Source organism: Hakea prostrata, chromosome 8 (assembly GCF_041222555.1).
Source record: "Hakea prostrata isolate BN-2017 chromosome 8, UWA_Hpros_2, whole genome shotgun sequence".
Lineage (NCBI taxonomy): Eukaryota > Viridiplantae > Streptophyta > Magnoliopsida > Proteales > Proteaceae > Hakea > Hakea prostrata.
In genome coordinates, this window is record NC_142607.1 from 7,272,466 (window position 1) to 7,288,588 (window position 16,123).

Genomic DNA, 16,123 nt, shown 5'->3' on the forward strand with positions numbered 1-16,123 from the left:
TCACAAATACAATGGTAAAGATGTCAACAGGATAATCGAAAACTTTTAGGGCCTGTTTGGTTACATGAGTCTGGAGATTTCAAATATCTAGAGATTTCAAATCTATGGAGTTATAATTTATAAAGTTAGATGTTTGGTTGTGGAATGAAATCTGTTGATTCATCCTAAAAAACTATTTGATCGACGTGATTTTTTTGAATGTGCAAATGTATAGCTTTTTTGAAATCTCTGGATTTCACCCCTTACCCATAAATCTACAGATTCACGTTTTTAGTGTAAAAAGGTGAATCTCTAGATTTCATGAATCTAGAGATTTTTACAACCAAACGGGTATAATTCTCAGATTCATGAATCCAGAGATTTGAAATCTCTGGATTCATGTAACCAAACAGGCCCTTATTCAATATATATACATACTCATTTAGAAGAATCTAATTGAGAAAATAATTATCCGATTAGCATCCAAATCTGATTGAATCCGTCTAAAAACCAATAGGATATTATCCGAATATAATAGGATGCAGATATTACCACTCTCCGATCCAAATCTGATCTGTTTACACCCCTACTTCATAAGGGTGTCAATTTGGTTAAAAAACCGTTAAACCGTACCGTACCGAACCGTTTAAACCTTACCGTACCGTACCGTTTCCAAATTCGGTACGGTTTTTACCGTTACCGAATTTGGTAACTCGGTACGGTACGGTTACGGTAAACAGTGTCATACCGTCGGTAAATACCATTTACCGTACCGTTTTACCTATTACCATTTACCGTACCATATACCGTAAAGATATTAACCCTTTTAAAGTTTAAACCCTAAACTTATGTCAGAGAGTCACGCTTCACTTCGAAGAATCAGAGGACAAGAGTCACAAAGATAGAGAACACTGCCAGTGTTGGGAGCATAGAGAGTGGTATTATATAATGCTTGAGGTAAGTAACTAATCAAATGTTATAGATCTAATTAATTATTAACTACCCTTTCTTATTCTGTTTGAAAACGTGGACATGGACTATAGTCAAGTAAACTGAAGTAGACATAGTCAGAAGGGGCAATGGAATAGATAGAAATCTAGTGAATGAATTGGAAGTCTTGAGAGAAGAATTCCCTCTCCCTTGGTTGACAAGCAAAGACAGAAAATAATGGATAGATTTAATGATTGCTCTTTTATGGGTTTTTGTAGATCATGGCAATATTGCTGAGCTCAAGCATTTCAGCAGCTTTAGCAATTGCATATCAGCATATGTGGCTTCTTCTACCATCACATATCTAGACTTTAAAAAAAGCAAGAACTGTTCCCATATAAAAAACCCATTACAAGTGACAAAACAAGAAGAAGAGGGCAACAGAGAAGCAAGACAATACCGTAACAAAACCGCACCGTATACCGAACCGTGCCGTTTTTCCATACCGATTTTATACCGTTTTCATACCGTACCGTTTTTTAAATTACCGTTTTCATACCGTACCGTATAAATATGGTACGGTACGGTTATGGTTTGAGGTTTTCAAATTCAATACCATACCGTACCGAATTACCGTTACCGTACCGAATCGACACCCTTACCTACTTGGAATGACTTTGATATGCTAATGCGCTGCAATCTCTCATACCTTCTTTACGGCCGTCCGTTCAATGACTTCTAATCGATCCACTGCAATAGATAAAATTGTCTAAAAAACCAAAAACAAAAACAAAAAACTGATTGCAAGTCAAGATGAATTGATTTTACTTGTACATAATTGTTTTTTAAATTATTTAATTTTAAAATATAATTTTTATCAATTATAATGCATTAGAATATGACAATTTAATTAAAAGAATAACATTTATTTTTTTAAAAATTTCTTATTTTTATTTTAAGGTCAAAGAGAAAATATGTTATATTTTTATCAAGCAATCTCTTTCCCGAATACCTTCAAAAAGTGCTAAGGTTTAGTGAATGAGAGAAAACATTGGCCTAGCCTATGAGGTATCCATTTTGTTTTTAATTTGTAAGTGTTTTGTCTGTTGTTATAAATTAAAATTATAATCAACGTAGGGTTGCTCAATTGGTAAGATCGACATATCTTATTAGTGAAAAAGTCGGGGTTCAACTTTTGCAAATGATATATGTAGAATCCCCATATTATGTATAAAAATATATTTATACCAAAAAAAAAAAAAAAAGTTGATGGCTGAATGACCGTGTAAATTGGTTGGCTGAACGGTCCTAAAAATCTTACCATTAAATTTAGTAGAATTAAATCTATATTTTCCATCATTAATAATTCATATTTAATGGTAGAATTTATTTACTCAGTCCTCCAAGTAATCAGCACCGTGAAGTAGTTTATTAGTAAAGAGCATAGAAGAGAAAAGAAAGAATAGAGGCCAGGTGGGTAGGGTTGGTTTTTCTGCATTTTTGATCACTCGAGAGTTGAAACCCTACGGTTCAAATTGTTTTGTTAATGATGGGCTATTCCAATTGCCTACGGCTATAATGTTTTAGGTCAACATGGGCTGTGGACCTGGTTGATTATGGGCTAAGTCCATTATTTAATTAGGTGTTCTTGCTAGCTTGAGCCCCATGATTGGGCTTTTCATCAGAGATGAGTTGTTAGATTATTAACCTAGGCCCAACCGAGGCCCACTGAACCTGATTGTTTCTGTGCTTTAGGCCCACTTTAGTTCCTAAAATTATGGTTCTTACATGAATAATTAGATTATCAAGGGGATATTTTAAAAAATAGATAAAATCATATAAATCAAGTGTTGTTTTTTTTTTAATTTTTTTTCTTTTTTTTTTGGTAAAATTTAAATCAAAGTTTTGTCAAGTAGTAATTGAACACATACTCTTCTCTTTCCATTAATTCATTTTTCATTTTTTTTTTTTTTGGTAAACAATTCATTTTTCATGATAACAACGAATATTGTTAGCATGATATTTGTTTATAACAATTCACTACTCAAATCATTTGTTATTTGTCACACAAATTCTTTTTTGTATTTTCTCTCAAGGTGAAGTAAGAACTAGAAAAAATACATATGATAATAAATTTCAAATGAAAATTTAAGAAATTAGAGGAAACCAAAATAGAATACCATCATTAGTGCTACAAATTAAAAATCAATATTCTATTCGATTATTTGGATTATTTGGTAGGTGATGAGTTACCAAAAAGAAATACAGAATTATGATTTTTCCTACCATGTCAATATGTTATTCACCAATGGGACAGAATGACTAAATGACATGAATTTCTTATATTTTGTTATGATTTTCCATACTATGTAATCACACATATTTGAATGAGTGTAAATCATTTCTTTTTGCATCCGAAAAAGGGTTTGAGGGGGAGCATCTACATATAAAAAGGGTTTGTTAATGACAAAAATGAGAGAAAGGGGTACATATATTTCATGATGAAAAATCATATATTAACAATCGATGAACTTTGCATATTAATATTCATGTATAAGTTTTTCATCATAAAAAGGGGGAGATTGTTGGAAAAAAAAATCACATCAGCCCTATTAGTTTTAATGATAACAAATCCTTACCATTAATGATTAAATTGATGCTAATAGAGTAGCACATTCCCTAGCACAGCATGCTCTGTCCTTGACAGGCCGGACAGTTTGGCAGTTATTTGAATCTTGGCTTCTTGTAACCAGGATGCTAAGTGTAACCCCTGCTCAGTTTATCAATAAAACTCTGAAATACCAAAAAAAAAAAATGATTAAATTGAGTTGTGCATATTTAGATCAAGCTATATATACTGATTTAAAAATATGTAACCAACAACAACATTGATCAAGACACAAACGAAAACCAAACTTAGATGGATTTTCAAGATCAAGCTCAAGATGAAGATAGGTGGTGAGTTTTTCTTTTTGAAATGGTTACCCACTTTACTTTCAATCATAGTTAGCATTAAAAGAGATGAAAAGAAGATGACAAATAAATACGAGGAAGAACCCTTTTCTGGCCCCCATGTCCCTCCCGTGTGGCGACATGGGATTGCAAAAAGAAAAGAAAGGGATGGAGCTTCTCTCGCTTTGGGCATAGTGGGCGCTCAGTGGGAGGCCCGCACGACAGGCTATTAGCTCAGTGGTAAAGAATTCCGTCGTTGTGCTTAGGTTGTGAGGGATTTCAACCACATGGATTATTCAATGTGCTCATTAGCATTTGACTTTGGGATGTGGATCATTCAAGGCACATTAGCATGGTGTACTCCTCCTATTCAAACTGGGCAATAATGTACTTGTATTGATTATGTCTATAATTCAAAGTTTGTGCAGAAGAAATAATTACATTTAGCTAGTAGGGGGAGTTGACAAAAGATACAAAACACCACCAAGGAAAGTAAATATAAAACTACTTAAAGATAAGATGAAGGAATGAATGAAAAAAGAAAGTGTAGAGGAAAATAAGGTACTAGGGATTTTCTCAACAACCTAAGTCTTATTTGCAAAGGGAGACAAATGTTTTCGATAAATTAAAAAAATATATGTAAATTGACAAATTCAGGTTCAAGTAAGGCCAACGGGCACTTTTGCTTGGCCCTCTTGAAACAAGCTATGAAGTCATCAACTTTCTCGCCTGTGATTTGGTGCATTTCGGTCAGGTCAGTGATCGATACTTCGGGCGCAAAAAAGAAAAACTTACAAAAAAAAAGAAAAAGGGATGTTATAAATAATAATTATTTGTGAATATCCATCAATCCTACAGAGATAATACCAAAATATGTAACTTCCAAATGAAGATCTCAGTCACTTTAGTGCAATCTTAGTGATCCACATTCCCATATTAACTGAAAATCACAACAATCTATCATTTCCTATCAATAGTATCTTATTTTGTATATGAACCAAATATTAATTTTCCTTTTAGACTTGATATTTCTAGATCAGAGAAAATGTCAATTTTACTATAAATATGTAATGCACACAATTCAATGAAATTAGTTTGATTCATCTTGTCTCAATTTTCTTTATTATCTTTAATATATTTTTTCTATTTTATAATAGAGGAGAGATTGAATGGATTTTAGCAGGGTTGCTAAGTTTAGAATGCCAAATTCCATAAATACCTCTTCTAATACTATTTAACTTAAACCCTACCCCCCAATTTTTGCTTCAAAAATAGATAATTGTTGCTTAAAAAGTGTTTCTTGAAGCAAATACTTTCATGAATTTCAATCTATGTTGCAAAAATCATATAAAACATATCAAATGATTTTCAGTTTATTTTTCTAATTCTCAAAGCAATAAACACTAAAAATTGTTTTCAATGAGTTGTCAAAAGAGTCCTTAGTATATAATGAGCATCATAGATTCTTTTATTTATTTATTCTTGGGTAAATATCACTTACCTCCCCTCTTAGCTAGACAAATAGCACTTACACCCCCTCTTAGTTGGATAATATCACTTACTTCATTTCTTACCTAGCAAACATATCAAATACCTCCCCTCTGTTAATTTTTTAGTTAAATATTTTTCTAAAACCCCAAACTACCCTAGGCTGAAAATGTACTTTTAGTATAAACCCTAAATTACCCGCAGCTGATTTTATTTTTATGACCCAAAACACCTTAATTAAATTTGATTCTTTAATTTAAACATATAAAAAAAAGTGGAGAATCTACACTTCATCTTCTTCAACCTTTGTTCTTCCTCAATCTCTTCGTGTGCAATTATTTGGTTTCAACTTTCAAGTACCTCTCTATCGATGAGATTTCTCAGTCTATGTAAGTTTTGCAACTATTTTTTTTTAGTTATTATTTTGGTTCTGCTAAATTTTTTCCCCCCTTCTTTGAATTCTTCAACTTTTTAGGATTATGTATCAAGATTCTAATATTTAGGTTTTTTTTTGAAATTATTGCATTGGGATTGGAAGTTCAATAAGGGATTCAAACACAATAAATTTTACATTGAGAACTATCATCTGTTCCTGGGTTGCCTACGTTGAGAATGATCATATCCTCTCCTGTATTTGATTTATCTGGTTTGTTTGAAGAGAGGGGTGAGGAAACAAAGTTTCTTTCGGGTGCATCAGTTTAAAAAATCATATCAAAATTGGAGGAGATTGCAAGCTTCTTTGTAAGGAAGAAGGATTTTCATGTAAACTTGGAACGATTTTGTGAGTCTGTGACCTCTCTTCCCTACTTTGCTTTTGGTAACATTACAGGAGACCGTGACTTTTCTTTCTCTTCCTCAACCGTCCACCTAGAATGAGAAGAAACAAAATATAGATACCCTTTGTCAGCCCAATCACTCAACTACATTCAACTTCTCTCTCTGTCTGAGAATGTCAATTTTTAGGCAGTCTCAGTATGTTATCCCTTTTTTTCCTTCTAAATTCAAGCCAAACATTATGTCATACTAAAGGAGTAAGGCCAACGAAGTGGGCATGGAAGCATTTATCGCCCAATATAACTAATACCCAATTTGGAGCACAGCAATTCATGAAGTGGGTCACGTTTGTTGGAAATCTCAGGCACTCCCTTCTTCTCTATAGCAAAGAACAAAAATCTCTCTTCTTATACTCTAATTGTACCTAAGAACCTTACTGGAGATTTTACAACAATTCAAACTGCAATTAACTCACTCCCCATCATTAATCTTGTGAGAGTTGTTTTCAAGGTCAATGCAGGGATACAAAAGTGAGTATCTTCAATTCTTTTTCATTTTCTTTTATTTGCAATTGAATTCTTCCTCATTCATTCTCAGTATGCTTATAATGCATTGGAGTTCACCCTAACAAGCAAAATTATTACTTATTCCTCTGTTTAAAGCCTTGGGAATTGGGTTTCCTATAGTTTCAGTTTGTTTTGTGTTTGGGTTAAAACAGAGGTATGTGTGGTGGCATTGCGGATTTTGTTAGGGGTATGGAGGTTCACATTCATGTTATCAGATTTGGGTATGGAGCAGATGTTGCTGTAACTAATGCTTTGATTACCATGTGTGCTAAGTGTGGGGATGTTCGTAATGCAAGGTTATTGTTTGATAGAATGCCCAGAGGGATCAAATCTCTCTTGAAATCTTATGATATCAGCATATGTTGAGAATAATGAGTGTTCGGAAGGCGTGAACTTGTTTTTTATGATGAGAGATCTTTCTTTGTTAGGTTTCTTTGTTAGGTTTCAAAATTAGCTTTTGCATTTCTTTTATTTAATTATTTTGTTAGTGTGTGGGACCCATGAGATAAGGGTGGTAATGAGGCACCATGAGTAAAGGAGGCCCTTCATGACCTTGGTTATGAGGCTCTTCATGACATTGGTCATGGGTCTTAATGGTCTTGATCATGGTGGTGTGGTGGGGTTACTTAAAGGTTGGAATTTACTTCAATTCTAACTCTTGACCATCAATTCTCATTTCAACTTCATGACCATTACCATGAGTGGGGTTGAGGTTATTGAATGGATTAAATCCAATTCATTGCCTTAAGAATCCTAAGGGGTGTAAGGTGAGGTTTGGGCCTATATAAACCCAACTTTTCCTTGCATGTGGTGTGCTAGAGAGACACTCCTCACTCTCACATTATTTTGTGTTACAAAGTTAATTTCTTTCTTGAGTTGTCTAAGTGTTGTGCTCTAGCTTTTAGCTCATTGAAGGGACTAGAAGAACTACTCTATCTTCTAGTTGGAGGTTGCTTTATCTTGGAGGTGGTGGTGCGAAGAACCCTTGGTAGTAGGGTGTATCAATTACAGCACTCAAGGTGTGACTCAACCTTATTGATCGGTGGTTTGTTCGGATGCAACATCAAACTCTCGGATTGGCTAAGGATCTTCATCTTTCAATTGTGTTGCAATTTCATTCTTTATGTTTGAAGAATTTGTAATACAATTACCCCAACATTCTTAGATTAAGATTTGGTAACCATGACCAGTATACTTTTGTGAGATTCTCAATAATGTGAGGTTAGTGAACATGATTAAGAGAGCCTCTTTCTTGTTGATGATGGGCTATTCCGTAATAGCCCATCATCAACAAGAAAGAGGCTCTCTCTCCCATGTTCTAGGTCAACATGGGCTGTGGAGCCTGATTGATGATTATGGACTAAGGTCCACTAATTAATTAGGTATTGTAGCTTGAGCCCCCACAATAGGCTTTTCATGAAAGATGGGTTGGTAGATTATTAACAAAGGCCCAACCTAGGCCCAATGCTGCTGAACCTAATTGTTTATGCACATTAGGTTTAGGCCCACACAGTTTTGGTTCCTAAATTAAATCCATATCATGAAAACAAAATATAACTCTTATATAAACAATTAGATGTGGAGGTAGTAAGTTAAGGAGGTCATGGGTTCGAACCTCTCCCTTACCATATCTTCTCTTTCCCTTTACCTCCGGGCTTTTGGGCCCAATCATTATAATTGGTTGACAATGACCTCCCAAAACAAAAAACAAAGATTGTCATATTTTAAAAATAGAGATTGAAGGAGTAATGAAAATTATGAAAACATATTTTTCTCTCCATTAATGCATTTTCATGATAATAAACACATGAATCTAACAAATATTGTTAACATGATGTTTGTTTATAACAACTCATTACTGGAAATATTCGTTATTTAAATCACAAATTCATTTTTGTATTTTCTCTCGATGAATTAAGAAAAGAGAAAATGAATATGACAATGAGGCTCAAATGAAAATTTGAGAAATTGGAGAAAACAAAAAAAAAAAACTGAAGGATCGACTAGATATTGTTGAAAAAAATTGACGATAGAAACATGAAGGACATGAATGAGATAACCAAAATGATTAACGATGGTGAAGAGACGTCTCCAATAGAGTTAAGGCTTAAGACTAAACAATAGCGGTACAGAAGTAAATGTTCTATCAAATTATAGGGTGATGATGAGCCATCAAAAATATAATTAGAAAACCATCACCTTGGGACAAAATACCGAAATAATAGATTGAAGACCTAAAACCAAACCAGGAATGATTGATGTTAGTGAAGTATCCTAAGATTAATGAGAGAATAAACAACTTGTTTTAAAACAAAATTGGAGTTTTTTTGCTTGTGAGTAGTTGCAATGAAATGTGTTATGATAAAAAATAAAAAAATAAAAAAAGAGATGTTCAAATTAATAGAAATCATTTCTTTTTGTAATCCATATTTTTATACTGATAATTTTTTTAACTATGATTTGTATAAGGTGGAGCATAGAATTTTTTTAAATATGATTTGTAAGGAGCATGATAGGCAGATTAGGAGTTTCTAGATATAAAGAGAGTTTGTTGATGACAAAGGGTTCGACTCTTCGCCGAGAGTTTCTAGATATAAAGAGAGTTTGTTGATGACAAAGGGTTTGACTCTTCGCCAAGGATCTCCTAGAGAATGCCCAGTGATCAGAGAAACTACCACCTTTAATATTCTAATCTAAAGGCTAAAATTAAAACTTCAATTTTTATCCTACTTTAAACCCAAATAACCAGTAAAAACCAGACTAGTTCAAACCCGTTATGCATTCTAATCTTTATTGTTTTTCAAAAACACTTGCAAGGATTGTCTTGCTCATTGCAACAATAGCAAGAGCTGAAATTTCCACATAAAGGATGAATTCTTCATCATTTTAGGGCTTCGTTTTCCTCATTACCTCTCAGTATGTTAACCTCGTAATGGGACAATGAGTTTGAGAGAAATATTATAAACTTTCTTTGAGATTTAGGGAAAAAAAGGCATAACAACATAAGGTTTTTACCAAAATCGTAAGATAAGCGTCTTCCACACGGTGGAATATGGAAATTCACTAGACATTCCCTAGGAGATGTTTTCTTTAGAGAGGAGCCAGACCCAACGACAAAAGAGGGAGATAGAGGTATATAAATATCATGATTAAAAATCATTTACTATATAAACTTTACTAATTATTATCCATGTATAAGCTTTTCATCATTTATGTATTTGTCATCATCATTTTTTTTAAAATTTAATTACAATTCTTTGATGTGACTTATAAATGGATTTCAACCATTTGATGTGATGTTGAGACACATGTTATACATCTACAAGGAAATGGACTGGATAAATTTTCGACTTTGATTGGGTATGAGAATCTGAATATGTCAGTCACTGTAAATTCTGAATTTGTGTGGTACGTGCTCTTCCATCGTTTAATCCTTTTCAAGTCTATAGTGATCTTCAAATTGTTAGTGAAGAGCATAGAAAAGAGAGAATAGTTTTTGTGCATTTTCTGGAGTTGAAACCCTAGAGTTCAAATTGTTTTGTTAATGATGGGCTATTCCAATTGCCTACGGCTACAATGTTTTAGGTCAACATGGGCTTTGAACATGATTGATTATGGGCTAAGGTCCATTAATTAATTGGGTATTGTAGCTTGAGCCCCATGATAGGCTTTTCATCTGAGATGGGTTGTTAGATTATTAAATAAGGTCCAACTGAGGCCCAATACTGAACCTGATTGTTTCTGTGCTTTAGGCCCACATAGTTTTGGTTCCTAAAATTATGGTTCTTATATGAATAATTAGATTATCATGAGGATATTTTTTTAAATAGATAAAATCATATAAATCAAGTGTTGTCTTTTTTTTTTTTTTCGGTATATAAATCAAAGTGTTGTCAAGTAATAATTAAACACATACTTCTCTCTCTCCATTAATGCCTTTTTTATGATAATAGTTACATGAATCCAACTAACATTGTTTGCATGATTTTTGCTTATAACAACTCATTACTCAAATCATTCATTATTTGTCACACAATTTGTTTTTCTTTTCTTTTTTTTTTTTTTTTTTGGTATTTTCTCTCACGGTAAAGTAAGAACTAGAAGAAAAATAAATATGACGATAAATCTCAAATGAAAATTTAAGAAATTAGAGGAAACCAAAAAAATTAAAGATCACTGTTGAAAGAAAATGAGGATGGAAACATGAAGACTATGAAATAGATGAATGAAAGGATTAATGATGTTGGAGAGATATCATCACTAGTGGTACAAAAAATTAATGTTCTATCAGATTATTTTGTGGGTGACAAGCCATCAAAAAGGGTTATAGCATTGATACTTTTTTTATCATGTCATTATAGCCATTCACCACTAGGGGAAAATTGTGTTTTTTTTTTGTTTGTGAAGATAAATGATAATAATTTCTTATATTTTGTGTTATTTTTTTCCATAATACTATGTAATCACATATTTGAATTAGTGAAAAACATTTCCTTTTGCATCCAAAATGTCATACTTACATTCCCCCCCTTTTTTTAATGCCTTGTATAATGGGAACATGATATGTTGTAGGGAAACTCTCTTTTGAGAGAGCTTCTAGATATAAAAAAAGTTTGTTGATGAGAAAAGGGAGAGAGATATGTGTACATAAATTTCATGATGAAAAATCACATAATAATGATTGATGAACTTTGCATATTAAATATTCAAATATAAGTCTTTCATTATAAAAAGAGGAAAATTGTTGGAAAAATGTTACATCAGCCCTGTTAGTTTTAATGGTAACAAACCTTAACTATTAATTTGTGTATATTTAGATCAAACTACATATACCGATTGAAAAATATGGACCCAGCAAAATTGAATAAAATATCAATGAAGACCAAACTTAGGTGGATTTTCAAGATTTAAGTTAAGACATAATGAAGAACTAAATACTTAACAAGGATCAAGCTCAAGATGAAGATAGGTGGTGGGTTTTTCTTTTTGAAATGGATACCCACTTTAATTTCAATCGTAGTTAGCATTAAAAGAGATGAAAAGAAGATGACAAATAAATACAGGGAAGAACCCTTTTCCGGTCCCCATGTCCCTCCCATGTGGTGGGATTGCAAAAAGGAAAGAAAGGGATGGAGTTTCTCTCGCTTTTAGTGGGCCCTCAATGGGAGGTCCACACGACAGGCTATTAACCCAGTGATAAAGAATTCCGTCGTTGTGCCTAGGTTGTGAGAGCTCTCAACCACATGGATTATTCAATGTACTCATTAGCTAGCGCTTGACTCAGGGATGTGGATCATCCAAGGCACATTAACATGGTGTACTCCTCCTATTCAAATTGGGCAAGAATGTACTTGTATTGACTGTGTTTGTAATTCAAAGTTTGTGTAGAATAAATAATTAGATTTAGCTAGTAGGGGGAGTTGACAAAAGATACAGAACACCACGAAGGAAAGTACATATAAAACTACTTAAAGATAAGAATGAAAGAATGAAAGAATGAATGAAAAAAGAAAGAATAGAAGAAAAGAAGATAGAGGGATTTTCTCAACAACCTAAGTCTTATTCGCAAAGGGAGATAAATGTTTTTGATAAATAAATAAAAATAAAAAAGCTTGACGAATTCAAGTTACAGCAAGACCAACGGACACCTGTGCCTAGCCCTATTGAAACGAGCTATGAAGTCTTCGACCTTCTCGCCTACAATCTGATACATTCCAGACAAGTCAATGATTGATACTTTAGGTGCTAAGAAAGAAAAAAAACTAACCAAGAAAGAAGGGGATGTTATAAATAATATTTATTTGTGAATATCTATCAATCCTAAAGAAACAATACCAAAATATGTAATTTCTAAATGAATATCTCAGCCACCTTAGTGTGCAATATTGATGATCCACATTCTCATATTAACTGAAAATCACAACAATCTATCTTTTCTTATCAAGAGCATCTTAATTTGTGTAAGAATCAAATATTAAGTTTCCTTTTAGACTTGATATTTCTATATCAGAGAAAATGTCACTTCTACTATAAATAAATAATGTACACAATTCAATGAAATTAGTTTGATTCATCTTGTCTTAATTTTTTTTATTGTCTTTAATATATTTTCTCTATTTTATAATAGATGAGAAGTTGAATGAATTTTAGCAAAGTTGTTATGTTTAGAATGCCAAATTTCATAAATACCTCTTCTAATACTATTTAACTTAAACCCAACCGCCCCCAATTTTTGCTTCAAAAATTGTTGCGTAAAAAGTGTTTTTTGAAGCAAAAAGTTTCATGAATTTCAATTTATATTACAAAAATCATGCAAAACATATCAAATGATTTTCAGTTTATTTTTCTACTTCTCAAAACAAGAAACACTTAAAATTGTTTTTAATGAGTTATCAAACGAGTCCTTAGTATATAATGAGCATCATAGGATTGATAAATTTATTTATTATTTATTGGTTTCAACTTTCAAGATCAGGCTCTTCCGAGCTAGCTGCTACATACCTCAACTAAATTCTAAATGCTCATGGTAGTTTTTATATAAGTTAAATATATGAGACTTTTTCCTTGGCAAAATAGATATTCAAACTCTTGATCTCATATTACGAGACATTGGTCACTTGTAAATTGAGGTTAATCTTTTATGAATACACGTAGAAAAACTTTTCTTGTACATAGCCAACCTAAGCGTCTAATTTTGAGTTGAGAGCATGGCTAATGAACTATACTTCATTCACATCTCTCCCACCACATGTTTAAGAGGAGGATTCACCTCTAACCTTGTCAGTACTTAGAAATGGCTCCTTTATAAATGTATGGTAGGGAAGCATGAGAGGAGCACAATACTCTACCCTTGTGAGTATATGATCTAGACTCTATAATTTTGTACTCTAAAGTAAAAAGTGAATATTAACGTGAATCAAGGCATATACATTACATCTTTCTCCATCTCCTAAATTATTAATGCTGCTGGCCAGGTTTGTAACTGCCCAAATGGTTTACTCTTTGTTGTAGATTTTGCCAAATAATCCATCGTTGAGATTATTTCTTTATAACAATTAGCGATTTTTCATTTTATTGTGTCCAATTAAGAAGGGTTTATGCACCGCCACCATTGCATGATACACCACGGCATGAATTTGTTACACCCTTTTTTGGCATCTTTAGCTCCTCAACCACCTCCAAAACATTCACAAATGCTTCCACTTTTGCTTCAAAGTTTATTCTTACCACTAAATATACACAATATATCTATAAGATTTAAGCTATTTCATTTTTGCTTTTACCAAACGGGTGGTGGAGGATATTCAACACTTTCTTGATCTCGAACCGTCATGGTCGGTCCGACATATTTGTAGGTGGGCTAACTCAATAGCCGATACCCTAGCTAGGAAGGCCCAGTTCGTGGCAAGTCGAACTGTATGGTCTATTTCCGCTCATTGGCTTCTTGAAGCATGTAATCAAGATGTCTTGGCATTTTCTTGCCCTTCTTCTAATTAAATCTCTATTTACCATTTTTTTTTTTTTTGCTTTTACCACTAAATGCATGCAATACCTACAAGATGTAGGCTATTTCATTCTTGAACACTCCACCTACACCAGCATTTCCTAGGTTCCTAACAAATCCCCATCTATGTTTAATTTTACCCACCCTGGTTGAGGACAAAGTCAATGTTCTTCAAACAATCTTGTTATATCCACCTATATACTCACACTTAATCTTCTAAGTTGTATCAATTGAAACTAAGCAATAATTCTTCGCTTCGCATAGATATTTTGTACATGAAATAAAAATCAATTGCAAGTGCATAGTATCATGTAGCTAATAACTCGAACTTAGAAGACGTAACACTTAATTTTAATCAAATTAACCAATATGGGAGTACAATTGGATCATGACTAATTAGATTAAATTGATGGTCCTAACACATTTATTAAATTCATAATGGTTCTAATCACATTAAACAAAAAGAAAGAAAAAGGCAGAAGTAATCTGGAATTTCAGCTTAGGATTGGGAGAAGAGGAGGTAAGGGAAGTTGATCGTGTTACAATGAAAGATTCTCTACCCTTTTACCACATATTAGAAGGGAGTCTATTCTGAATTTTGACATGATAAATCAAAAGTAGAATCTTTAGGACGCTTTTGGCTGCAAACCAAGGAAATGTTTTTGGGGTTCTTTCACTATCAAAATGCCAAAAAGACAAAAAAGCATTTGGTAAAGTAGATTTTTCTTTCATTTATAGGAAACGAACCGGTCTAATTTTAATGTCTGAGAAGGCTTTTTACAAAACAACTCTAACGTGTTTCGTCGTTCTTAAAAACAAATACACTGATAAACGTCATCAACAATTGGGGCAACTGGCAGTTTCCAAATTCATTAGTGAGCAGAGAGACATTAAGCATATTCTTCTTTACCTGCTGGTTCATATGGTTAGCAAGAAATGATCTGACTTTTAATGGGAAATTCTGGACCCCTGAACAAATTGTGAAGAAATCCAAGAAAGCTTACAACGAATTCTGGAATGCACGACTGCCATTAAGCGATGAGGTTCCGGTTGTGGCTAGGAGTTGGATCCCTCCTCCGGTTGCTGCAATCAAAATCAATACCGATTTCTCTGCTTCTGTCTCTGAAAATCTAGCAGGTTTGGGCTTCATCGCAAGAGATAACGTTGGTGCTTGTGTGTATGCGGCCTCTATTCCTTGCTCGGTCTCTTCTATTCTCGCAGGTGAAGCTCTTGCACTACGGGAAGCTCTTTGCTGGTCCTCTCAGGAAGGTCTCAAGAACATCGTGTTTGAATGCGATTCTTTTACCCTTTGCAGAGTCGTGGTAGACCCGTTTCTTCCCCTTGAGTTGGATGCTATTCGTGTGGTAGAGGATGTGAGAAGGTTGCTTTCTCTTGAACCAACTTGGTCGGTTCAATATGTTTCTAGGTGGGCTAACTCTGTAGCCGATTCCCTAGCTAGGAAGGCCCGGTCCATGGCAAGTAGGACTGTCTGGTCTAATTCCGTTCCTTGGCTTCTTGAAGCTTGTAATCAGGATGTCTTGGGTTTTTCTTGCCCTTTTGCTAATTAAAAGTATGTTTACCAAAAAAAAAAAAAAAACAAATACACATCTCAAAATTACACACACAGAGAAACACTCAACCCATATTTTATTCACACACAACTAGTAACTCCTTTCCGCCATCATGTGTGAGTCTCTCTTCTTATAAGTCATGATATTAGTCAATAAAATATAGCTAAAAATCATTCTTAAGAATAAAACTATCAAATATGAATTTGTTTCACAGCCATTCTCAAGTGCTCTCAATACAAATTTTACCAAACACTCAAAATTGTTCTTAGACCAGTGTTCATTGATAAAGAAAATTATTCTCACAAAGAATGCCATTCTTAGAAAATATTGTTACTAAATGCGCACTTAGTAGACTCTCT